Genomic DNA, 27,170 nt, shown 5'->3' on the forward strand with positions numbered 1-27,170 from the left:
AATTTGTGTAATAATTTTTTTGATATTTGTTTACTGTGCCAGGCTGTGAACTCCTCGAGAATTTGAAATGCGTCTAGCTTGTTCTGGTGTATGCTCAGTACCCCAATCTAAGAACACAGTAGTATTCAAGAAATATTCACTGCGTAAATAAACTACAAAAATATAAGATTTACAATTGCAGAGGAATATTCCCTGCTATTTGTAATCATTTACCTCTCTCTAGTCATCAATATTTTCCAGGGACTGTGCTAAAAGTCTCTCCCTTTACTATTTGGTGCTGACCCAGCATTCTGTTAGCACCGAGAAAACAGAAGCCATTGCATAGGAATTTTTGCAAGTTCCCTTCTCTACACTTGGTAACTAGTTTTTAGCTCACCCCTAGACTTCTTTCTCATAGAGGAAGTTATCCACACAATTTTCCCATCCTACTACCTCCTACAAAATTTCTTGAACTTTTCTCCCTCTTTACTGGATTGTTTCCTTGGGCTCTTAAAACACACTCAAATCTGGTACCCTAAAAATTTCCCTTCCCTTGGCTCCTCTTTACCAAATGTACTAAGCATCTGCTCTTGCATATACTTTTGTAATGGCAGCTGTCACCCTCCTTCAATGAATGTATACTTGGCTGTATTTCTTCTGTCTGGTGATTACTTGAAGAGCAGAAACCAGTGAATCCTTAGATCTTCTCTGTACCAGGCACAGAATAAGTGCTCAATACATATTTAACACAAATTATTTTTAAAAAATCCCCGCATAGAGAATTGAGAAAAGCAGTGCTAAACACATTATCAATGTTATAAATATCTCTTATTTTCTGTTTCCCATACTTAACTACTCTCAAAGAACAGTGGATACAACAATGATAACCATATGCAAACTTTGCCTTGTCATTATTTTCATGTAAAATGGCTGCTATTTAAAGCAAATATATAAAATTTAAAAATACATATAAAATTTCCTTCATACTCGCTCCAGAGTTGACAATTTTTTAAAAATTTATCTAATATTTTTATTCAATTATTGAAATCCTTCATTATAAACTAGTCCCTTATGGATAAAAGAATCTTTGTGTTCATATTACTGGAAAATGTTTCATTATAGTTTTCTATTTCAAATATAACATGGAAACGGACATTTCCCTTTTCAAAATAGCTCTACTTTTTATTACCAAGTCTCTTAATAGAGCCTAAATGAATTTTACCATTAAATTCTTTCTGTGTGGATTTTCCACTGAGATAATCATAGTGACTGCTTTCCAGTGGTTGAGGTGCCTAAAATATCGAATAGCTTATCGAAATATTGAATAGCTCCTTAAAATGAAAAATATTTATGTATGTGTGTATATAAGGGTTTATACAGATACACACACACGCACACATGCACACACACATATACATATGGGGGAAGATACTTTTTCTTCATAGGATGTAATGACACATGAGACGACAGATCTTAGGTCCTGAAAGGGACAGTCATGAAGGAGAGCTACAATCAGTTGGTTGTGAAAACAATTGTGGGGGTGCCTGGGTGGCTCAGTGGGTTAAAGCCTCTGCCTTTGGCTCAGGTCATGATCCCAGGGTCCTGGGATCGAGCCCCGCATCGGGTTCTCAGCTTGGCAGGGAGCCTGCTTCCCTTCCTCTCTCTCTGCCTGCCTCTCTGTCTCCTTGTGATCTCTGTCTATAAAATAAATAAATAAAATCTTAAAAAAAAAAAAAGAAAGAAAGAAAAGAAAACAATTGTGTTTATATTGCAAAACCCTTGAGAATGGGATTGCTTCCCCTGTAACTTTTTCTTTTCACTTTGAAACTTCTTAGCAGCCCCTGGCAGGGGCTTGAAAAGTTTGAAGAGACCTTGAAAAGTTTGCCACTTTCCTACCAGCTCCTGCTACCCAGGTTCCAGAAGAGGGAGGTTCCAGAAAAGGGAGGGACTATGAAAGGACAAGAAAAGGAAGATGTTAAGAATCAGAGATAGTGGGAGGGTTGCTGTATATATCTGCTCAGGGTGTGCACGAGAATTTAGGCAACAATACTAACTGTGTATGTTTTCAATATAGAGCATTTCTTCTTTTTTTTTTTTAAGAATTTATTTATTTATTTGACAGACGGAGATCACAAGTAGTCAGAGAGGCAGGCAGAGAGAGAGGGGTAAGCAGGCTCCCTGCTGAGCAGAGAGCCTGATGCAGGACTGGATCCCAGGACCCTGAGATCATGACTTGAACCCAAGGCAGAGGCTTAACCCACTGAGTGACTCAGGTGCCCTAGAGCATTTATTCTTAATATGAAAGAAAACCACAAAGTATATATACTAGTTATCACTATCCTTGGGGCAAAAAAACCCACAAAAACAAAAACAAAACAAACAAAGGAGTTTATTTTATTAAACTGGCTGATTATAACATAATCACATTAATCCATAATCAGTGTTTTCATTTACATAGTCAAAATGAAAACAGAATCTTTTTCTAATTATCCCACAGTTTAATAAATCAGTGTAGGTCATAACTGTGTATATAATTATCAAGAAACGTATAGGCTTTCTTCTCTAAGCAAATGTTATAGATGGTTATAGGTAATAATTTATTTCCCTGAATTGTCATCAATAAGAACTGACTCTTTTAATAAAAAAGACTATAGTACGTCCAACCTTTCATTAACCTTAGACATGAACTTTTACTTCCTAAAGCAGGAAAGTCATCATCTTTGTAAAATACATCCAAGCTAAACAGATTAAGAAATGTATTGGAAAACTTTTGACAAAAGTTTTTTGTTGTTATTAGCTACGTTATTATACCATTCTTTCATTCCAAATTCAGAACTTCCATGGAATTAAGTGAAAATTAATCTTTTTAAAAAAGATATTATTTATTTGAGAGAGAGAAAGAGAACACAGAGGGAGAGTGAGAGGGAGAAACTGACTCCCAGCTGACTGGAGAGAGCTCAGTGTGGGTCTCCCAGGACCCTGAGATCATGACCTGAGCTGAAGGCAGACGCCTAACCAGCTGAGCCACCCAGGCGCCCCATAACTTAATTATTCTTATTTCATTTCTGCATGGTTATGAATGCTGTTCATTTTTAATAACAAATATTAGTATTCTGGTATTTTTACTTCTCAGGTATTTTCTCTCACAAACTTGCTGAAATTTGGTTTTAGACATACTACATATTTTCCAACAATTTTTTTCAATTCCATGTTCAAAACCTATTTCAAATTACTTCTCTCCACTTACCTTGCCTCTACCCAGACTCAAACTGCCACCATTGTCTGTGAAATAATGTAACTGCCTCCTTACCAGTGTCATTTGTTTTGTCTATCCCTCCATTCTTTCTGTCCTGCCTTCCTTTAATCCCTTCATTTAGTTAATGGACTCACTTACCCAATATATACTGATTGCCTGTTGCGTGCTGAGCACCACACTCTAGGTACCTGGGATACTTTGGTGGAAAACCAATCAACCAACCAACCAATCAATATCCTGTCTTTGTAGAGCTCTCATTTTAGTAAGGGGAGGCAGAAAGTAAATAAGAAAAGTCAGTCATACAGTATTTAAGAAAGTGGTAAGTGCGCTGGAGAAAAGTATTAGAGCAGAATAAGGCAGATGACTGAGGAGATACAATTTCACACTGGATGCTCAAGGGAGGTCTTGCTGAGAACATGCCATTCAAAGACTTGGAAGGAGATGCGTGAGTGCACCTGCAGACACCTAAGGGGAGGGCAGTCCCGGCACTGGTGCAAAGCCCCTAAGACAGGATCCTGCCAGGGGAATCTGAGGAACAGTAAGGAGCCAGCATGGCTGAGGCAGAGAAAGGGCAGAGAAGAATAGTCAGAAATGAGGATGGGTGCCTTGGTGGCACAGTTGGTTCAGGATCCAACTCTTGGTTTCAGCTCACATCATGATCTCAGGGTCGTGAGACTGAGCTTAGGGTCGGCTTAGGAGTCTCCCTCTCCCTTTGCCTTTCTCCCTCCCCACTGTGCACACTCTCTCTCTCTCTCAAATAAATAAATAAATCTTAAAAAAATAGGAATTGAGCATGGAAAGACAAAAATAGCCTATTCTCGCCTACTCTACAAATTTCCAGCTACTACCCAAGTAATTTTTTTCTTTAAAAACATACCTGATTTTATCAAATAATCCATAAATGTAGTTTAAAACCTCAAGTTCTGAGAATGAGAAACAGCCCTGCCTTACCTCACTCAACCTCTCGCATTTCGTTTCCCTGAGGCCACAATTTTCAACTCTTATTATTAAAGTGTTTCTTTTCCTTTTAAAAATGCCCACAGTTCTTGGTCATGAGGCTTCAAAGAATGAAGAGGTAGACCAGACCAAAAGTGGTGGGCAGCAAAGTTAAATTTACTGAATGATAGTACAAAGTTTATTGAGTGATAGTACAAAGCTCTCCAAGACCCAGGGGGCCCGAAAGGGTTGCCACCGTAGTTTCTAAGTCTAGGGGTTTTTGGGGGCTTGTTGGTGGACTGTTTTAATCTGATTAACCCTCCATGTGCCTGTCATCCAATTAGGTTTTTGCCATCTACCTATAACCTGGGCTCCTTCCAGGGTGGTGTAAAACCCTTTTAAGGGTGGTTCTCTCTTAGGACAGGGGAAGAGGGTGGCCCTTGTCCCTGTCTGCCTTTTTTCCAACTAACCTTCATCATTACAGCTATCTCTTATGTAATTTAACTTCATAATTTTGTCACAGTTTAACTGTGATTTCTTATCTTATGAATTTTAAGTATTATATATTGGCTTTTTATTCTGATGAGTTTTTTTTTTTTTATTTTGATGATGTGTTTATCTTCCAGTTGAAATAGTCCCCTCCATCCTCTCCAAACTGGCGCTATGGAGATCATCTTTTAGAATATTCAGCATTAAAACTATGTAAATACTGATGACTGCCAAGCAAAGGAGTGCACTATGATTACACTTTCTAATCAACTGTTTCTTTCCCCTGCAGTTAATGCTTTTTCAAAAAATTTTCATTCATTTTCTCAGTACTAATTGCTAATTTCCCCCAAATCTGTAAAATCTCTCCAGATCACCAAAACGCCTATAGATTTCAACATTGTCTGATGTGGTCAATGAAGTAGGTCATACAGTATTTCTATTTTTTCCTTTGAAATCCCGCTGTTCCAAATGATGGCACCAGAGATTGCTGCCTACTCTGTATCCTCAGGTTTTCCTTCCGATCGCTGTTTCATTGGTTACACCCCCAGTCTCCTGAATTTCATGACTCCCCCTTACTGATTTATTCCCTTGTTTTTGGTGGAGTACTGAAGCACATCCTCCAACAGCTTCCAAGAAAAAAATACACAGGATAAAAGTTTTAAGACTGTCAGTTTCTTTTAGAAATCACAGGTCTTTTTGAATGATTTGGTCCCATATTTATATGGTTTTGTTGCAGCCTGAGGTGGGGAAGTAAGGAGAAGCATCCCTTTTTTATTTTTTAAAAATTTTTTTAAAGATTTTATTTATTTATTTATTTGACACAGAGAGAAAGAGAGAGAGATCACAAGTAGACAGAGAAGCAGGCTCCCCAGTGAGCAGAGAGCCCGATATAGGGCTCGATCCCAGGACCCCGAGATCATGACCCAAGCCAAAGGTGGAGGCTTTAACCCACTGAGCCACCCAGGTGCCCCTTTCCTTAACAGTAAACCTTGTACCAGGAATCACCTTCTCTCTCTCTCTCCAGGACTGTCCTCACAAAGGCTAGAAAGTAATGCGAAGGATGTGGGGTGATAACTGACCTCAGTAGGATTTGTTCTCTTTATATGCCCTGGGGAAGGGGCTGCCTCTAGCTATTGGTTTTCTATAGAACATGGAACTCAAGCAGCTTTGTTTCTACCCAATGACAAATATCAGCAATTCCCTGGCAAGAGGAAATATCTTTCTCAGCATCTTATTGCAGAATTAAATTATCTATGGTGTCTTTGGCTAAATTAACATGAAAGTATATACTAAAGCTCAAATCAGCAAAAGATCAAGTGTTTTAAAGCTAGATGTATCTACATAAACATAGTTCACTTCAAAAATCTTTAAATACACTAAATAACTTTAATAAGCAGCAAAAAATGAAATTATTTTCAATCTATCAAAGTCAAGCTAAGTACCAACTTGTAGTTCTTAGGTACATTAAAAACTGAAATATTATAGATTATATAATGTAGTTATTTTTCTAAGTAGTTGAACAAATTGTGCTTGCATTTATTAAAATAGCTTTGACATGAAAGTTACATTTCCTTCCCGAAGTCAGGTTCTCATTATTTATAACACCAAACCATAAATTCTAGAAATTATTCCTTCAAATTCTAGAAACTTTGGAAGCTATCCTTCCAAACTTATAGGAAAAAAATTATCTGAGTATCTTCTATTATTATGTCATTAAAATTTTATTAGTAAAGAATTAAAATACATTTCCTGCTTCATGGGAACAAAGAGTTAAAATTATTTATTGTGTTAAAATGGATAAAAAATTGTTAAAGTTCAAAACAATTATTATATTACCTATGGTCACCTAAGAACATAATGAGACCATAAAACCAGTACATGAAGAAATACAGGCGTGCTTGGGTAGTTCAGTCCAATGAGCTTGTGACTCTTGCTGCTGGGGTGGTGAGTTCAAGCCCCATGCTGGGTGTAGAGATTACTTAAATAAATAAAATTTAAAAAAAAGAAAGATATAATACATAGCAGATGTTCTCTAAATATCAGTTGAAGAAATGTATAAATGAATAATAAAATAAGCAGAAGAAATTAAATTCAAGGTTTTGCTGAAAGTCTGAAATACATTAACTGCGTTCCAATCTTTAAGTCACAAAAGACAGTAGGTGTGTGGACCTTAAGAGTTTGAAGAAAAAAGGTAAAAATGGAAATCCAAATGAAAGCCATCCTTCTACTACAGATTACTTTTTCTGTATTATTCAGTTAAATGTGTATGAATTAAAGCCTTCATTGATAGATCTCCAAGCTTCTCATTCTGTTGGGCATGTTTAGAAAAAGGGTGTGTTGATCTTCCACTCCCCCCCCCCCCCCCCCCCCGCCCCGCTCCCCGAGCAGGGAAAAAGGGATTTGGGGAGATAAGGGAGGGTGAGTCATTTTTCAGGTGTCCCTCTCAAGTGGCTGCCTGCCTGTTGAGGACAGCCCAGAAGGAAGAGAGTGGAATCCCTGGTGGTGAGCGCTTAGATGGGAGGAAGACAACAGTCTGAAACCAGGTCTCCCATATCAAGGATCTGTGCAGGCCCCTCAGACGCCTGCAAAGCACTGTACACTTGCCCCAAAAGAGATTCAGCTTTTGGGCCCCACCCATGGGGGCACAGAGAATGAGCAACTACTAACAAGGAGAGGATTACTAGAATAATCCTTTCTTTTTCCTCCTCTGTGATTCTCCAATTAGAGCAGTGTTCAAGAGGGAGGATGGGAAAGGAGCTAAAGGGTGGATTAAATCTCCCTTTATCCTTCAAACTTTGCAGGTCTGAGCTAAGGAATGAGTAAAAGATGAGGTTTGAATTGAGTTTGAAATAGATTTTTTTAAAACAGACCTGGACCTTTAAAAACCAAGAGTGGCCAGAAAATTGTGGAGCCTGCCCAAGATGTCATTATATGATGGGAAAGTGAAATTCAACCTAGCCTACTTGGACGTAATGACGTGATCAAAGATAAACATGCCTTTATCTGTATGCCACTGAGTTGATACTCAAGAGTTACAAAGTTTACTCCGAAATGAACCACAGAACCTTCGCTCTCCTTCAACTTGTCTCAAAATCTAGTAATCTTTGACTGTTCAGAACAGAAATCAGTGCTTTAACAATAGGAAAAGTCTATCATAACCATTTTTTTTATGGTTAAAAAATATGAGCATGATAACTTTTTGAGTAAGTAAACAATATTGTAACTGATCAGTGGTAACTAGAGAAGTCCTAGCAAAGTCACGCCTGCCAGAAAAAAAAAAGACTACATATGCATTTTTATCAAATTAATACATTCATTTTTAAAATAAATAAAAATTTTAAAAAACCATTCAATATATTACAGGACACTTAGCCACAAAGAACAGTTGCCCAACCTTAATTAAGTGATGCTAGCATAATTGCACTGTATTAGTAGAAAGTATGTACAACAGTACTGTTCTACTGCGGCAAGGGACTGGACAGTCGCGTTCTCCTCGATATTCCCAGCACTGAGCCCCAGCGCCTGACACGTAATAAGTGCTCTGTATGGAATGAATGCACAGAGCATTCAAAACAGGGAATCTGTGAGAAGCAGCTATGGTTTTTCTTTCTCCCACATTAATAAGTAAATCTGCTGATTCTTCTACGTGGTTATGGAATTTAGAAGAAATACAGAAAGTGATATTCTAAGGTTTTTGCTTCACTGTGGGAATGCAAGAAGGATATTACAAATAAATCTTTATAAATGAACAAAATAAAGAAATGAATAATCACCTTTTCGTGACACTGGATTATAAAAGGTGAAAGAAAATTTAGGAGGACAGATGACAAGGACAAAAGAATCTTTCAGGCTCTGGTGTGCATTACAGAATAATTCCTACAGCCATTTCAGTAAATAAAGTCAAAGTCCAAGTAACTGATATTTTCTAAAAACACTCCCCCTGCAATAAAAATATTTCAAAAGCCAGGGCGCCTGGGTGGCTCAGTGGGTTAAAGCCTCTGCCTTTGGCTCAGGTCATGATCCCAGGGTCCTGGAATCGAGCCCCTCATCGGGCTCTCTGCTCGCTGGGGAGTCTGCTTCCTCCTCTCTCTCTGCCTGCCTCTCTGCTTACTTGTGATCTCTGTCAAATAAATAAATAAATAAAATCTTCAAAAATTTTTTTCAAAAGCCTAATTATAAACAAATTCTGGTTTAACTTGTGAAATATTTCCTTCATCAAATTTTAGAATATACTAACCAAAACTTTTTTTTTTTTTGGTCACTCTACAATTCCTTTATATTCACTGAATCATTTAAAAAGTGATCTATGTTTTCTATTATATCCTGGGAGAAACACACAGAAAGGATTTTATGGGCTCATTGTTCTGTTTTCTCAATTACTAACCACTTCAACAAAGAACATCTCTTTTTGCAATAATATTTACCTAAATTTAGCTTTTATTATATTGCTCAGGAACTTTACAGTACATTGCCTCATCCCTATTTTTAGTTTTGCTTTCTCACTTTGAGTAGGTTGTGAAAATGAAAATGAGATTACTGGCATGCATCATGTCTTTGCCTGAATTATGGAAGGGACTTCTTAAAATACTGCTCTCTGTTACTACTTTCATTCTTAAGAAAGACACATTACTCAAAATCTAAGGGCATTCACGGTGGTAAATATTAGAAACAGAGAATGGGATACATACACAGGGCTATACTGAGATCCTCCCTTCTCCTTGGGCTCAGACACTTTGGTCCAAGCTCTCCTACTTACTAGCTACATGACACTGGGCAAGTTATTTGACCTCTCTATACGTCATCTTCCTTTGTGAAATGGATACAACAAAGCTTTTGGTCTGTCATTAAAGTGAAATTACATTTTAAAAAAATGAAAACCACTTAGTAGTGCCTAACACAAGGGTCATGTGCAAGAAACAGGGGTCATCGTGCTTACTATCAGACCTTACAGGTAATGATTTCATCATCTTCATTTTGTATCCCAAACACTGATAATAGTGCCTCTCCAAAAAATAAACACACCTTCTGGTGCTAGGTATAGCCGTATATTCCCATGCCCTTCTACCAATGCAAAGATTGAGAGCAGGCAGAGACATCTAAATGGGTTGTGGCACAATGGTTAATGGCTAAATGGATAATGGCACAAAGGTTACTTAATTATACCCCAGAATGAACCAACGTATCAGTCTATCGGTTGTTTTTCTCTACAAACAGATACAGATACTCCCCACATATTTTTGACAATTCAGAATCATTCCTATGCCATGTGGTGAGCTAGTCTCTGGCATCAAGAAATTCATAGCCTAGAACAAGAGAAGAAATGTACAATTATTATATAATGGGATCCAAACAATAGGAGGTACATCAGAACCATACGATTTCACAGAAGAGGCAGTGACCCTCTTGGGACACTGAGAAAGGAATCAGAGATACACGATGTTTGTGTCTGTCATGAAGGGTGAGAGGCCTCTCCTGGGTTGTCGTGGTTTTCTGAGTTGCCAAGGCTTTGACCTCCTTCATATTTATGACTGCGTGGATCTAATTTCAGTTCACCCTTTCTATTTACCCTCTCCACGGTCATGTTTCTTCCTACCTTCCAGGTCCTAAGCCTGACCTCTGCACTCTGTAAACCAAATACGGATTCTTGACACTTGTCTCTCAGGTTTCAGTGCTTGTTCTTATTTCTCGTACCCCCTCAGTGAACTCGGAACTGGTCAGTCTTATCTCTACCCAGACTTTGCCATGAGAGTATCTATCTACCGAGCTTTTTCTAGAATTTTTTTTTCTTTTTAAAGATTATTTATTTATTTATTTATTTATTTGACAGAGAGAGATCACAGGTAGGCAGAGAGGCAGACAGATAGAGAGGAGGAAGCAGGCTCCCTGCTGAGCAGAGAGCCTGATGTGGGGCTTGATCCCAGGACCCTAGGATCACAACCCTAGCTGAAGGCAGAGGCTTTAACCCACTGAGCCACCCAGGGACCCCTAGAATTTTCTTCAGAAGATGGGTCTGGGTCTGTTCCAAGATCAGTGCAGGTCCCAATATTTACCCATGGAGAACACAAATGTCACTGTGGTCACACAACTAGGTCCTGAGTCACAAATGATATTTCTGGAATTTGCCGCATTTTAAAAGCTCTCTCTTGTCTCAGATCCCTAGTGTGGTCTTCAATAAACCATAATAGGAACCCTCAATCCTTATGCTCCATGTAACACTACTTCAGGGGATCGGTCAAGCTCCCATTGAAAGCTGCTCCACAGCCTGGGTCTGGCCTGTACAGAGTTTCAGGGCCTTCCAGCCAGATCTGGTCCTTGCCTGGGCCAAGGCGTGGGTCTCCCTTGCCCTGGGTCGACAGCCACCACCATCTCCAAGCCTCAGTTCCAACTCCTAAGAGCTCCAGGATCTGAGCTCTCTCAGAAGGGAGAGAGTTGAAAGAAACTAGATCAAGTTTCTAAATGATCATTCCATTCAAATGAAATCTGAGCTTTTAGTAACTTTGAAAATAAAACAAAACTTCTGATAACATCATGTGAACTTGTACAGATAGCAGAATTTATCATCTATATATTCAGCGTTACATGTAAAATATTGCCTTCTTATTGTGTCTTCACACAGCCTTTCCTCTTGTGTGTGTGTATATGTGGAGTGAGAGAATTGTAAGGTATCTCTTCTTCTTATTATAAAGATACCAATTCTGTCAAAAAAAAAAAAAAAAGACCATAATAAAGCAAGGCAGATGCAGAAAACGTATTTAAAAGATCTGGAAATCATTTATGAATATATTTCTAAGCATTAGAATTTAGAGACATTTTGAGTCATGGCTGAAAATAAATGTAATCAATTTGAATCAGGCTGCGAATTGCAACGCCTAACAGGATTTGCAGAGAACAGGAAGAAAAATGTAGGTACGTTCTCATCACCGCTGTTTCAGTCCAATGAAAGCCAAGAGTACTGAAGGGCCTTTGAGGCTAAGAAATTTTTAATACTCTGGAACTTGAGTGGTAAGACAAGCTGAAAGAGAGAGAGAGAGACAGAAGAAAGCAGTGATGACAGACAGGTTTTATCTAAGACAATTTAAGATACAACAATGATCTGCATCTTTACAATAACGAATAAACAGAAGCATTAGATGGGGTTTCCGGATTCTTTCCACAGTGTCACTTCCTAGCAATTCCTCCTGAACTCTCCTGAGCTGTTCTGTTCTATTTCTCACACATATACCCTGACTTAGTTCTCTCCTAAACCTAATCATCTGGAACCGCTTGCCAACAGCTCCCTTGCACTCTTTGGTAGATCGTAAGTATACGAAATACTTCCCTTTGTAGCAAGAGGTGCTTATTCTTTGAGGAACATTCACCTTGTTCTGAGGAATAAATCAGTGGCACTTCTTGGAAAGACTTCTCAATTTATTCAAAAGAAACACATTAAAAAATATTCCTTCGTTACCCAAAGGGAGTATGGTGATAAAATCAAACTTGCCACTATTAAGGAAGAAAAACACTATGCAAAAAAACATAAACAGGGGCCCCTGGGTGGCTCAGTCGGTTGGACGGCTGCCTTCGGCTCAGGTTGTGGTCTCGGGATCCTGGGATAGAGCCCCACATCAGGCTCTCTGCTCAATGGGGGAGCCTGTTTCTCCCTCTCCCTCTGCCTGCTGCTCTGCCTGCTTGCGGTCTCTCTCCATCTATCTAATAAATAAATAAAATCTTTAAAAAATACAAAACAAAACAAACAAAAACAAAAACAGTAAAGGTTGACAGCAAGCTGGTTTCTCATGCTCTGGAAATTACTATTTGAATATGCCAGAGATGATTGCTATTACGTGTATAGTATAATTACTCAAAACAGCAGATTAAAAGACTTCCAAGAACTTCCTTTAATTGCAGAGACACATTCTGAAATGTATGGGAACAATACCATTTTGGGATTGAGGGAAACATCTATGTCCTGCTTCTTTTGATTTGTCTCATAACAACACCACACAAAGAACGTGAGAAAATCCATCAAATACTTTCATGGTTAATGGAGATCTTCTCTGGAGGGAATTCAACAGGTAGGGGGAAATCTGTGAGAGCTGCACATATTCTTGGATGTCCCTGAATGCTTAAGTAGCTCACTCTTTCAGTACCGACTCTACACATTTTCAGCTATTACTTTCTTAAATATACCACTAATCGATGTTATTTTCCCACTTACTGAGGAAAAAATTCTTTTTCTCCTCCTCTTCCTCCTCTTCCTCTTTATCCTCCTTTCTCTTTTTTTCCCCTTGATCTAAGTCAACCAATGGTACCATAAAACCCAAGGGAAATGACAACTGTTTAAAAACTCTAATTGAATACTGAATGAGTAATAAATGCAGGAAATGGATAACTTTGCCTTATATCATGCCTCTTTGTATTTCTAGCCAACACAATTGCTTAGTGTTTGTGGATCACTTGCACTTTTTACCCAGTGAGCAGAAACATTCACTGCACGTTGCTTGTGAAAGAGGCAGAGAAAGACGGCGTGCACAGCTCTAGAGTAAGGAATACTGTGAGACAGGCAGGAGGACGGTAACTCAGGTTTCCCTCTGGGTGAGGAAAGTGAGGAAGACCTTGTAAACTAACTAAAGGGAGGGATCCTGGTGAAATACAGGCATTAAGACAGGCAGTGACAGAGACACCAGACTGTGCTGTGCTCCAGGGCTATCCCTCTCCAGGGAGAGAGGAATACACAAAGGGAGGTAGAAGAATGAAAATGACAAATGTCCATACTTCCAAAAGCACCAAGGCAGCAGTAAAGCCTGAAACCAAAAGTATCTATGTAAAAAACTCCAGATTCTGGTTTTGGAAAAAATAGTATTCCATTTTTTTCTCCAAGGGAATTAGTGCTTTGAACTGTGTATGCTAAGAAATTTCAAACATAAATTCCTATCACTATTATGAGTAAAGCCATGTTTACTGATGATACAGGGGCTCAAAGTACAAGCTTTGGAATCAGCAAATCTGGGTTCAAACCTTAGGTCTGCCACCTTCCAGGTATGCACTTAAGGGAACTAAAGATGAATAAGGTAAAGAACAGCAGTAATGTCTATCACAGCTTTATAAATTATATGAGAAACACACAAAGTGTCTGGTACCGTGTATGTCTCAAAAATTGGTTATTATCAATAATGAAAATGTTAAGCTAATGTCTCCCTTCATTGGCAATGCTGATTATTAAATAAATTGACTGCCAATTTGGAGATTAAGGGAAATGAACAATAGAGAAAAAAGACTGGCTGCATAGCTATGGAGCAATGGAAAACATTCCACCCCAAAGAGCCTATTGCCTCAACCCCTCCAACATACTACTTGGTTCTTACACCAATTACAGAATCATCATTGCTAATGTGCTTCTCTCTTAAAGTGTATGTAGTCCTTATTAATTTTGGTTATTTACAATGAAGCATATTGATCAGGTAACCAGTGAGGACATATGCAACCGAGTAGTCAAGAAAAAGAAATACGAGACTTCATAGGGAAAAGAGGAAGAACAATTGACTAATCAGGAAGGCCAAAACACTTGGCAAGAAGAACCCAGAGAAGGTGTAGCAAGAGTGGACACTGGCCTTCCAAGTGCAGCCTGAAGCATTATGTATCTGGGAGGGGGGGAGGGGAAGAATAAGTCAAGGGTGAAGAAAGATGCTAACCTAAACTTCTTCCTCTTCTTTTTTTTTTTTTTTTTTTTTTTTAAAGATTTGTCTGGGTGTCTGAAAGACCCGGTCTTAGAAATTATTTTCTTAAAACTTTTTGGTATGCAAACTATAGATTGCCAGTTCTTCATATATCCTATCCTCAAAATGTCCGTTTGAGTCCTCACGAAGACTCTTGAATGAGAAAACAGACCAAGAGGTCTTTACTTCTGAGATTAATCATGTGCAACACTAGAAGATTCATGAAAGTATAGCAATGATACACTTAATATAACAACTTCTCACACAAAGCCTTCACTACAACATGCAATATATAAAAATCTCTCCTCTTTTCCAATAGTTCACATTTCCTTAAAATACTATTTTTTAATATATCTCTCAATAAACACCTAAAAAAAAGAAAAAGAAAAATGAGCACTGCTATTTTTGTTGTAAATGTCTGAAAGAATTCTAATCAGTTTATGGAATCAATCCCACCCAACACTGTCAACTTCTTACATGTCCCCATTTTCTTACACTAGAATTCCAATACCTATCTCCAAAAAATACCATCTGATTATCCTACACCCGCAGAATCAGAGTGGGGGCAAAACAAGACTAGAGGAGAATAGCAAGGAGACACAGGTCTTGTTTATTTTTCTCATTAGGGTCACAGCCAGACTTGTGTTAGGCCAATAGCTTTTTTTAATGGGACCTAAAGCCAAGAGTGCATCCTCTGTTTTCAAAGAGAAGTAACATAACTTTTCTAAGCATTTAGATCTCAAAACAGCTAAAGATATTTAAATAAAAGAGAGAATCAACTTATGCAAATAAAAGACTTACAAGAATATATTTCACTTCCATCCTCCACATTCTAGGAGAGAGGTATTATTTTTTAAATTACTTACAAGAGGGGCGCGTGGGTGGCTCAGTGGGTTAAATCCTCTGCCTTCAGCTCAGGTCATGATCCCAGGGTCCTGGGATCGAGCCCCACATCAGGGTCTCTGCTCGATGGGGAGCCTGCTTCCCTCTCTCTGCCTGCCTCTCAGCCTACTTGTGATCTCTCTCTGTCATATAAATAAATAAAATCTTAAAAATAAATAAATAAATTACTTACAAGAAGAGTTGGCTATAATGACATTTAGGGTATTTTTCACTTTTAGAGTCCATTCACTTTCAGAATGATAAGTCCCAAAATTAATCTAGAAGCCAAATAACAAAAATAATGAATGTAAATAATATACTCTTCCCCCCCAAATCCAATAGAGTATACCAAGATCCAAGGATATGGGGGAAAATCTGATATAGATATATATATAACATAAAGAATTCTAGTAATCTGTTAGTAAAAGAACAAACTCTTAATGGGATAAAGAGCAAAAGATCTGTACAAAAGACAACACAACAAAAGAAATACAAATAAAATAAATAATAAATACAAATGGGTTTAACCTTCCTCATCAATAAATAAATGTAAACTAAAACAAAAATAGGACTTTTTTTCTTTCTTTTCTATCTTTCTTTTTCCTTTCCTTTTTTTTTTTTTTTTTAATCCTCTAAATATCTAACCACAAAGGGACCCTCTCACCCACTACTGACAGGAGCACCAAATGCCGTCTGCTTTCCCAAGGCAGTTTGACAGTCCGCATCAACAATTTTAGACATATGCACACCTTTGTGGTAGAACTTTTTCTTCCAATAATTTACCCTAAAATAGTATTTAGACAGTAGCTATTAGGACTTGGATTCAGAAGTCAGCTAGTCCTGGATCTGAATCGCATTTTAATCAGTCATTTATTAGTCTATGAATTTGATTAAGCTATTTAACACCTCATTTCCCTTTCTATGAATCCTACACAAGGCTTACTCTTCTCAACTGCCTCACAGTTTTATCCCTGAATGAGGAGAAAGAAGGGTAGCTGCCTAATAAGATTATTACATTCAGCTGAGAAGACGTATATAAACTATTAGCATATTACCTAGCACCTGATAAATAGAAAATCTTGCTTATCATTAAGATGTTAATATTAAGAAGGGAAATGGATATGGAATTATGAGAATGTTCATTAATACATTGTCATTATGGCAAAAGAACTGGTCAGAACACAGTTTAATAAAATACTATATTGATAGTGATTGTCAGTTACCCCCCAACAACCATTCTCCCCCTTCTCCTACAGAAGCAAAATGTTTTCTGAGCATCCAGCCATCCAAAAGACACCTTAAATTTTCAGGTCTCCCTTGTGGAAACATAGATAAGTTTGGCAGAGTAAATGTTCAACTTCCGTACTGTATCCTTAAAGGAAAAATGCAGACCAAGCCATTTCCCTATTTGCCTTCCCGCCAGCTGGAACTCCCACGTGGCTGTGAACCACCAGAGACACAGGGAAGAGGATAATCCCCCAGAGATGGTGGAACAAGAGAAGTGGAAGGAAGCCGGTTGGTGGAGAGGGAAGAAGGCTGCTGGTGGTGGGTGATTCATTTCATGTCTGCTGTAGTGAAGGATTCAGAGGAATAGTTTTTCTCTGGCCAGTCAGAGAAAAAAAGGTTTTAAAACATTCTGCTGGTTAAATGAAAGAAGAATTTAAAATCTGACCCATAAAAGATAAATGCAAAGTCTAGACAGTGCATAAAACAAAAATCAGAGAGGATGTAGACAATGAGGGCACATAAATATGACAGAATGACACAAGATGAAGGAAAGATTTAAAAAAAAAAACTTGAGATTTCAGATAAAGTCAAAATTGACTACATGATATGTAAGGGTTGTTTAATGAAAAGATACATGAAATGTGCACAATAAAAGAACAGCTTAAGAATATGGCAGTGCAGGGGCACCTGAGTGGCTCAGTGGGTTAAGCCTCTGCCTTCGGCTCAGGTCCAGATCTCAGGGTCCTGGAATTGAGCCCCACATTGGGTTCTCTGCTCAGCAGGGAGCCTGCTTCCCCCTCTCTCCCTGCTTGTGATCTCTCTCTCTCTGTCAAATAAATAAATACAATCTTAAAAAAAAAATATGGCAGTGCAAATGAAAGAATGACATGATGGCACCAGCCAAAGTAGAATTCAAGGAAAATCAAACGAGACAAAACAAAAAAGGGGTTGTGTTATTTATTTATTCGTTTCACAAATATTCACTGAGCTCCTGTTCTGTGCTAGGCACTGTGCTAGCTACTGGGTCCGGAGTGAACAAACACACAGACCCTCCTGAGGCTTACTAAGGAGAAGAGATAAAAAACATCCTTTAGGAAAATACCTAAGTGTTAAGCACAAGGAAGAAAATGAAAAGGAGGTAGACAGAAGGCATCTGGTAGGGGGAGGTGATCACAAGCTTACAACAAAGTGTCCAGTAAAGTCCTCAATAAAAAAGTGACACTGAATGAAAACCAAAGAGGGTAAGGAAGTGGAACATGAAGAACTAGGGAAGGGCATTTAAAACAGAGGGAATGGCAAAAACACAGCCCAAAGGAGCAGCAAGGAGACCAGTGAAACTAGAATGAGGGTGTGGAGCAGGGGAAGCCGTGAGAGAAGAAAGAGGGGGCCAGGTCATTCATGGCTTCATGAAAACTGTAGAGATCAGGACTTTTACTCTGAATAAAACCCGAAATTGGGGAGTGACATGATTTGACTCACATTTGAACAAAACCACCCTGGCTGATTTGTGAGGCAACGTAGGGGGGCCAGTGGAGAGCTAGTGAATCAGCCCTGTTACGAGGTGGTGGCAGCTTGGACAGATGGCAGTGGTGGCTGGAGAAAAGATAATCCAAGAGACATGTTGAAGTGTGCCCATGAACGAGAGGTAGGCTGTGAGAGAGGAGGAAGAATCCAAAGCACTCCAAGATTTTGGCCTGAGCAACTGTAATGTGAACTTGTCATTCGCTGAGATAAAGAAGACAGTGGAAGTTGGGAACTGCAGTGGAGGAAGAAGAGGAGCTCAATTTGGAGCAGGCTGAGTTTGAGCAGGGGACAGTTGGCTATGTAACCGTGATTCAGGCAGAAGTCCTGGACTAGCAATACAAACTTGAGAATCACCCATGTACAAACTATAGGGAAGAGATAGCAGTGTGAGTCGTGTAGACAGAAAAGAGAAGCGTCCCAAGGAATGAGTCTTGGGGACTCCAACATGGAGAGGTTAAGAAATGAGAAGGAACCAGCAAAAGTGAAGGAGGTGGCCAGTCAGACTGCCAGGAAAACCAGGCAAGTGTGATTTTCTGGAAGCCAAGAGGACAGAGCGTCACCAGAGACAAAGAGAGAGTTGTCAAAGGTTGCTTGTAGATCAGTAAAATGAGCACCACGAATACTGACTATTGGATGTAGCAATGTAGACAGCCTGGTGAGATGAATTAGAACAGTTGTTTGAAGTGGTAGAAACAAAATCCTGTTTAGAGAAGGTTCAAGGGCAAATGGGAAGAGAGCAAATAGAGATGATGAGTAGAGGAAACACTTTTCAAAGGTTCAGCTGTTGGTGGAAGGAGAGAAATAGGGGCAGAAGTTGAGAAAATTTTTGTTAAATGGTAAAAACAATAGTATGTTAACAAACACCCATTATTTTAGCCACATTTACTGATTAATGTGTATTATCATATGTTAAGCTAATAATTTGAAACCAACACTTTAATTGTGAATGGATATAATACAAAAAAAGAAAAAAGAATCCTTTTTTGGATTCTTTTGGATTCATATGGAAACATGTGAGCTTTAGCTGTAAGCATTTACATAGAGCCTTGCTTCAGGATGGGAAGAAGTCCTTCCAAAGTCACTCACAGAATGCTGCTTTTGCCCAGAAGACAATTTCTTTCTTTCTTTCTTTTTTTTTTTAAGATTTTATTTATTTGTTTTTGAGAGAGAGAGAGAGAGAGCACGAGCAGGGGTGGCAGGGAGAGGGAGAAGCAGACTCCCCGCTGAGTAGGACTCGGGACCCTCGGATCACGACCTGAGCTGAAGAAAGATGCTTAACCAACTGAGCCACCCCGGTGCCCCAGAACACAATTTCTTACCAAAAACTTCTGGAGTCAGAGTAAGCTTTTCCAAAAACATAGACAACCCATACTGGATGACTAATATTACTTCCAAAGAACCATGACTGTAATGGTAGATTTTTTTTTTTTTTGGCCAGGCTTTTCATACTGAATGTTTAACCTCATTTTAAATAATGAAAATAATTAAAGTCTCCTTAAACAGCAGAATGAAAATATAATATCACTTAAAAATTAATGTTAAATCCACCCATTTTTTGTCTGTGCTCATAATTTTAAAACTTCAATAATTTAATTCATTTCCTATATAATTGTATTTTAAAATCCCAAAGGAAGTCCCACAAGAATCTTAATCATGGCTTATGGCTACTTGTCTGTTCTTCATCAGATCTCACGTTGCTGCTTCTAGCTATTATACAATAAAATATTAGCTTTTTAAACTTATAATAGCCTGGTTAATATTCTACCAAGCATCGCTATTTAGTTCAACAAACACCTTCTTTCTTCAGCATCTTCTAATCAAACATCTGCATATTATCATTATTTTCCTCAGATGTGATGTTTTCTCTTAATTTTGTATTTCTTCAATTATAATGATTCCATTTTGTCCTGGAGATGTTAAAACAAACATTTCAAAATAATTTTTCTTTTTTTTTTTAATATTTTATTTATTTATTTGACAGACAGAGATCACAGGTAGGCAGAGAGGCAGACAGAGAGAGAGGAAGGGAAGCAAGCTCCCTGCTGAGCAGAGAGCCTGATGCCGGACTCAATCCCAGGACCCTGGGATCATGACCTGAGCTGAAGGCAGAGGCTTTAACCCACTGAGCCACCCAGGCGCCCCTCAAAATTATTTCTTAAGTCATCTATGATTCAATATTACTACAATACGCACTAAGTTAAAATAATGACCTTTTTGTTCAGTATCATGATTATGTATTTCCTTGCATCTTTTGTCCTATTCTAACCAGGACTGATTTTCCTGAATTGGGTTTCTCACCCTTCTTATCCGTAGAATTGGGAAGTCAAAGAAGTCTGCAGGAATAATTTTTATCTGCCTATTATTCTCCTAAGTAAATTATTTTTATTGCACAGAATGCTAGCTTCTATAGCATTTCATTAAACCTTTGCCCCGTTGTGACTCTTGTTTTTATCCATCTATTTCTTCATAATCTTTTCATGTTTTGCCTGTCTTATTGTGCCCTCTCCAACTACGCTGTCAATGAGGCCAGTGGTCCAAAGAGAACAAACTCTGATTCTTGTCACAAGACGTAGTTTTAGAACGTCTCTCTCAGTCCCCCACAGGGTAGAGCATAACTCTGCTTTTCCAGCATTTTTTTTTTTTTAAAGCTTGAAGGTATCAAGAATACTGGTGTCTTTTCCAAGGAAAGTAGCCTTAACCCTACAGATCTGCCACCATTCAAAAATGTTGATGCATTGGATCCACAAGAAAAATTCTGACAATGGAGCTATTGACAGCGACAGGTAACCAGCTCCTGTGAAATACACATACAGCGCTTTCTCCCAGCTTGAATCAAACAGGATCTCACGTTATCTCAGATCTTGTTCTTGGTAAAAAAAAAAAATAAATAAATAAAAGAAGGATAAAAGGAACGGAGAGAAATGCTCTTGGCTGGCCCAGGCTGGAGTGTTGGAGGGATGAGGAGGTGTTAGCGAGAGGGATCCGGTATCTTTTTGTTTCATGAAAACCCGTGCTTGACAGGAAACATAGGGAAAACTTAGCCACAGAAATGGTGTATCCACTGTGCAGGCCAACCACTAGATTCTCCCACCGCTACTCCGGATAAAGAAACTTATAGTTCTCTTTCTCTCGTGTTTCTGGCCACAGTCATCTTTCTTCCCTTCTTCTGTATTCACTATTGTACTCGATTCCAATCACTTAATTTTCTTTCTTCAAAGTCTGAATGCCAAGAGGAAAAGCCCTTAGGAAGTTGTCCATGATCGTGTGCCAATTCAGCTCAAAATCTATATAGACTCTTGGACCTGTTAAAATGAGAATGTAATTTGATTGACCTACTTTTAGTTTACCATTTTAAAATAAGAGGGATTGAATGAATTTGAGGGTGAACTGAATTCTAATTCCAAATGCTGGAAACGCGATCCCAAGTTTCTTCTGCTAAAGAGGGTGCTGAACAAGCTGCGGTGGTGGCAATACTTCACATTGGACAGGATAGATCCTACCGGATTTCCTGTTTTTGAAAGCTTTTGAAAAGTGACTGTGTTGGAAGGCACTGCATTTACTGATTTACACTGTAAGTATTCACTGAGCACCTACTACGAGGGACAGGGTCTTTAGAGCCCAGTGCATATCTTTCTTAAGACAGACTCCTTCAGGGAAGAGAGCTATGGAAACAACTGAAATACAAGGTGAGTGATGTTTCCCCTTTTCTGGCAAAGAACAGAGATACACTAGTGAAGATTTCACAGCAGGGGTGAAAGATAAGGGGGTATGCAAGGGACCACAAGTCACCAAAGAAAAAGGAAAGGCTTGAGCCAAAATGAAAGGAGGACAGATGTGGACTTCCAGCTCAAGCTAGACAGGTAGCCGGAGTTCAGTTTTTGAAGGACCTTGTATACCCTTGTAAAGAAATCAACTGACATCAAGGGTAACATGAACCTATGGGTCCTTCCTAATGATGAGTAGAAACAACACAAAATCTCATCCATTATTTTCTTAATGGTTTCCATGGATGGAGACCCTTATTCCTCTATTGTGTTTCTTTACGTAAGTCAGTTTGCAGAAGAATTTCTTTCTGACAATTACGGGGATACACCATGCAAGAGGAAAAGTCCTTCTCCTAAGATGCAAGTTCCTAAAACCATTCCAATATCCAATGCTATGAGTTTGCAAAAGCCTTTTTTTCCCCTTTAGATTTCTTTTTTTTTAAACGTTTTTAAAATTTAAATTCAATTAATTAACATATAATGTGTAATTGGTTTCAGAGGTACAGGTCTGTGATTCATCAGTCTTATATAATACCCAGTGCTCATTACATCACACACCCTTCCCAGTGTCCATCACCCAGTTGTCCCCTCCCTCCACCACACCCCCCCACCCACCTCCAGCAAACCTCAGTTTGGCAAAATGCCTTTTTAACATTGGCCTGAGGCAAGCAATAATTTATGACAAACACGTAATGACTATAGAGTGTTTACTGAATTGTATACATTTTGGCAAGAGAACAGGCTGGTAAGGATTTCCTAGGTTAACAGGGACATGTCTCTGCTATTTTGCTGGCTCTGTGCATGTGTGTGGATGATATTTAATAAGGTGCAACTTTCCAACGAATTGGTATGTATAGGGTTCACAGGTAACTAAGCAAGAACACACATAATATGCAAAAACTCTCCATTCTTTACTACTGAATACCACAGTAGAATCTTGAGAGGGTTAAACAGTGGGACCTTAAACTCCAGTCTAAAAACCCTAACTGGGATTATATGTGAACATATTTTCTCACTGAAACTGCACAGTCTGGCATACTAGACTGTAAGCAGAATGCAATAAGCAAGCATAATTACTTCCACACAAGAAAGTCTATATCAATCTTTTCTTGATGACCTATTTTCAGTGCGTTTTCTCCAGTAATGCAGTCACCCAAACAAATCTCCAGCAGACTGTGTACTCAAGTCTCAAAGCCTCACATTAAAACAACAACAACAACAACAACAACAACAAACCAACCAGCACTCCCCATGTATCTTTAAAGGAAAACTGGGTGTATAGGGGTATACTTTCTCTGCCAGCATTCAGAGAAGACCCAACCTGTCTCACTGGAAAGGGGTTTTTAAATGCCATTATCATTAGTGCAGAGATTATCAGGCTACAGAATTTTAAATCTTCACCTGCTTGAATGCCATTGAGTCTAATACAACTTAATCTCTCATCATGTTTGTAAAAACTAAGTTGTTTTATTTTTTCAAATTGACAGATGCTGTAAGATTCTAATTAAAAAATGTAAAGGGTGGGTGGGGGAGGGAGAGGGGAAGGAGAGAGAGAAGCTGCAGCCTTGGAAAGCTCCTGCCAGACAGGGAACTGGAATACTTTGTTTTATCATTTTGGGGTGGGGGGGGAGGTAGAGGGGTTAGTATAAAAATTTGAATAAATTACTGAGGAACAAAGAAGCATCTTGTGTTTTGTTGATTTCTTCTGCCAAGAATACTAAATAGCTAAAATGCAATGAAAGGTTGGGAAGAAAATAAATTGGAATCACAGGCAAGAAAGAAGGCTGATGAGACGGACCATGCCATCTCTTTGGTGGGATGGATGGCGCCCAGATTGTGCCGTATCTTAAAGGATTTCAGGGCAACATGTGTTAGTCATTCTTGGCTAATTAAAAGTGATTTCATTTCATCCTTTGTGCTTCTTTCCAGGAATCCATGTTGCAGACAGCACTGACATCCCTGTCCAAAATTCTTGTCCCATTTTGATAGTCTTTTAGCCAAGAATCATATGCATATCGAGTCATTCTTTGAAATATTAGCACCACGAGTTTACCTTTGTCACAAAATAGCCGCTGCCACCACCAAAAATTAAGCCTCAATTTGGGACAGAATTCCTCTATGGAAATTATGTGACATTTTCATAGCAGTAGGTGTTGAACAGAACACACAAAAGGAGTGTTTTAACTTGCACATTTTACTTGGACGTTTTGCTGCTTCCGGTATTATTTTGAATGTGGTAGTGTAGGGTAGCGAGGAGAATGATTTAAAGCATTTCAGATTAGAGCTGCAAAATCCAACCAATTTGGGGATTCAAGCTTCTCTTTGAGTGAATAATCTAAAATAAGTAATATAGATGTATCTTTTTGTTTTTGCATGGAACAAAAAAAAGGAGGGGGTGTGTGTGAGAGAACACAAAAGAGGCTTTAATCATTGAACGAAACAGTAAATGTTCCATGTTCAAAAGGTGGAAGTGATGCTCATATGCTCACAGAGACATTTTAAAGATGAATTTACATCTTGGCCTCCCCTAACAACTTTCCAAAGACTTAAAATCTGATTCACACAGTCTAACATTTACCTCATTATTCTCTATTCTGGTGTGCTCCCACCAGTGTTCGTTTAATATCTGTAACCAGATTAGCTCCTCGAAGAGAAAAAAACCAGTGAAGTCCAAGCACAGTTTTAAGCACACAGTGGCTGTTCAATTGTCTGGTGAAATAAGTTTCATTGATCTCACCTAGACTCGACCTCTTTGGAGAAGGACAGCACTGTATTCTGCTCACAGAAGAAGCAGACCTTCCACCTCTCCTTTCTTTATGTTGGAGGCAAGAAAAAGTCAGGTCAAAAATATCCAGGACAATTTGCACCATTAAGAGTAATAATTTTCCCAAAGGATTTAATCTTTTAATGCTCAAAATAAAGCATAAAAGCACTGAGATGTAGAAAAACATACATATATATCCTTATTTTTGTGTGTGTGTGTATATATATATATGCATATAGATATAATAAATAATATATGCATATATACATGTAAATATAAAAAATACTTAAATACATATTTATATTTTGTTTATATATTATATATTTGCATTATATATGTATATATATGCATGTGTGTGTGTGTGTGTGTATATATATATATATATATATATATATACAGATCACATGTCATTTCCTCACTCTGAAAGCCAGCAAAGGAAACTACCATAACCAAATATTACTCATTAACAATCTATTTAGGTCTATATATTAAATACAGAAGTCTTGCATCCAACTTCTATATAGCATAATATAGATATGTGTCTTCATTACACAAGTTAATATATGCCAACATTTTTATTCTTGACAGCTGCCACTTTATCCCTTTTCTAAATTTAATGATTTGTTAGTTTATCATTTCACATATCCTTAATATATGTTAAGAGACATAGAGTAGGTAACAAAATCCGACTGCATTTTTCATGGATTAAAAAAATTGCTAAAATCAATTTTAAGAATTCTGGGAAGCCTATTCTGTGGATTATTTTCATTGCACTGCTTTTATGTAAAACACAAGTTGCAGGCAATTTACGAACATACCAGTTTATGCAGTGGGAATATGATACCTTCAAGCAATCTGAAATTGTGGATATTAAGAAAGCCTATTTATTGGCCGGCGGCTTACTGAAATGCCTCAGTGGTATCTGCTGCTCATTTTTAAGAGCACAAATACAAGAATTTTAGAGGTGAAGTAAATAGTTTTGATAAGACTTGATAAAATTAGGCTGACACTGTGAATATACTCAAGATTCCTCCCAAACTTAGGGGGAAAAAGGTTGGGTTTTTTATGGTGGTGTTGTTATCACTATGACCTCTACTAAAAGAGATAAAAACAGATCATTGTAAGTGGCACTATATCTTCTTATGAATTCTCAAGGCCCTGAGTTAATCAGTTCAGAAGAAATGTTTAGCTTCAAATCCTACATCTTCTGGTAACAAATCTGGAGTTCTACCATTCAGTAAATGAGCAATCTTCAAGCTACCCACCTCTATTTCTCTCTTTTCTTCCCTTCCAATTATCAACTTCTGTAGAACGGTCACATATTTCCTGCCTCTACTGTTCCTTCCTGGATTATTTCTTTGACCCTGAGTGGTCCCTACTACACCCTCACCTTTCCAGGGAAGACACTCCCTTGAAGACTACCAATGACCCACTCTCCTGAGAGTGACACCAACTCCCAGCAACTACACCAACTTCACTTATATCAAATGGGGTCATGCATTTCAAAGTACCTGTTAAGCATTGAAGTGTTATATAAAGAGGATGATACTATTATGCCTCCAAATGATCCATTACATTTCCCTTTGACTGCCATACTGTAAAAGCCTTTTAATTGAGCTTCCTGAGACCCAGTCTCGCTGTTCTAAGCCATCCTATACGGATACTTCAGTTATCTTCCTAAAATAAAGAGACCAATTCAAGTCATCCCATGACTCAAAACGCTTCAAGAGTCTCCCACTATGTACTGGATAAATTCCAAACTCCAAATCCTTCAATTAGCCACGGGAAATCCTTCCTATTTGGTACTTTTCTGCTAGTATAACCTCTCCCAATTTTTGCCTCCTTCTAAACAGCACCCTCATCCCCGGTCCATGCTTCTGTGTATACCGTTATTTTTGCCACTAATGCCCTTCCATGCCTTCCAACCTACTAATGCCCTACCCAACCACCCTGCAGGGTCTATATCCAACCCCATCTCCTCCAAGAAACCTTCCCAGAATGCAGTTAAATCTTGTATCTACTACACAACCAAAACTGACTCTGATTCTAACAAATTCTACATGGAGAAAGAGAATAAACAAGACAAGGGGACAACAAGAATATGCATCATTGACAAAATAAAAGCTGTCATGTGCCCACATCCTGATAAACACCAACTGCCTCCCAACTCAGAGTCTGGTTCAGTTATCGTCCCACCTCCTGAGAGACTCCCATCTTTGGACCAACTCCAAGAACACCTGGCCTCTTGAAGTTTGTCTGGCTTGCAAAGGCTATGAGGTCAACCACTGTAGTCCATACTCCTCCTTCTAAGGTTACCCTGAAACTGAAACTGCCTTAAGAAGAGGAGAGAGGGATGGGAAATCTTCCAGGGCCTTTGTCCTGTGGCACGAGCTTTGTTTTAGGACAGCATGAAACTTGCCAGTACCTCTACCTTAAGACAAATGAACTAAGATTAGCAGTATCATGAGGCTGACCTAGAATGGTGGTTTTTCAGACTTTGGCTGTACTCTGTAATCACCTGGGAAGTTTCAAAAGATATATTCGTGTCTGGGCTCTGCACTCACGCATATACTGGATCCAAGGTGGAGCCTAGACATCAGTATGTTTTAAAAGTTTCCCAGGTACAGAGTCAGCCTGGTCTGCTATAACAAAAT

General features: G+C 38.5%; 1 protein-coding gene across 4 annotated transcripts in view; it reads right to left on the minus strand.

Annotated features, from left to right (window-relative positions):
* PTPRZ1 (protein tyrosine phosphatase receptor type Z1) overlaps positions 1-27,170 on the minus strand; it is a 182,214-nt gene that overhangs the window by 136,787 nt on the left and 18,257 nt on the right. The window lies entirely within an intron of this gene.

Source organism: Lontra canadensis, unplaced genomic scaffold, assembly GCF_010015895.1.
Source record: "Lontra canadensis isolate GAN:19392208 unplaced genomic scaffold, GSC_riverotter_1.0 scaffold2, whole genome shotgun sequence".
In the NCBI taxonomy this organism is placed as follows: Eukaryota; Metazoa; Chordata; class Mammalia; order Carnivora; family Mustelidae; genus Lontra; species Lontra canadensis.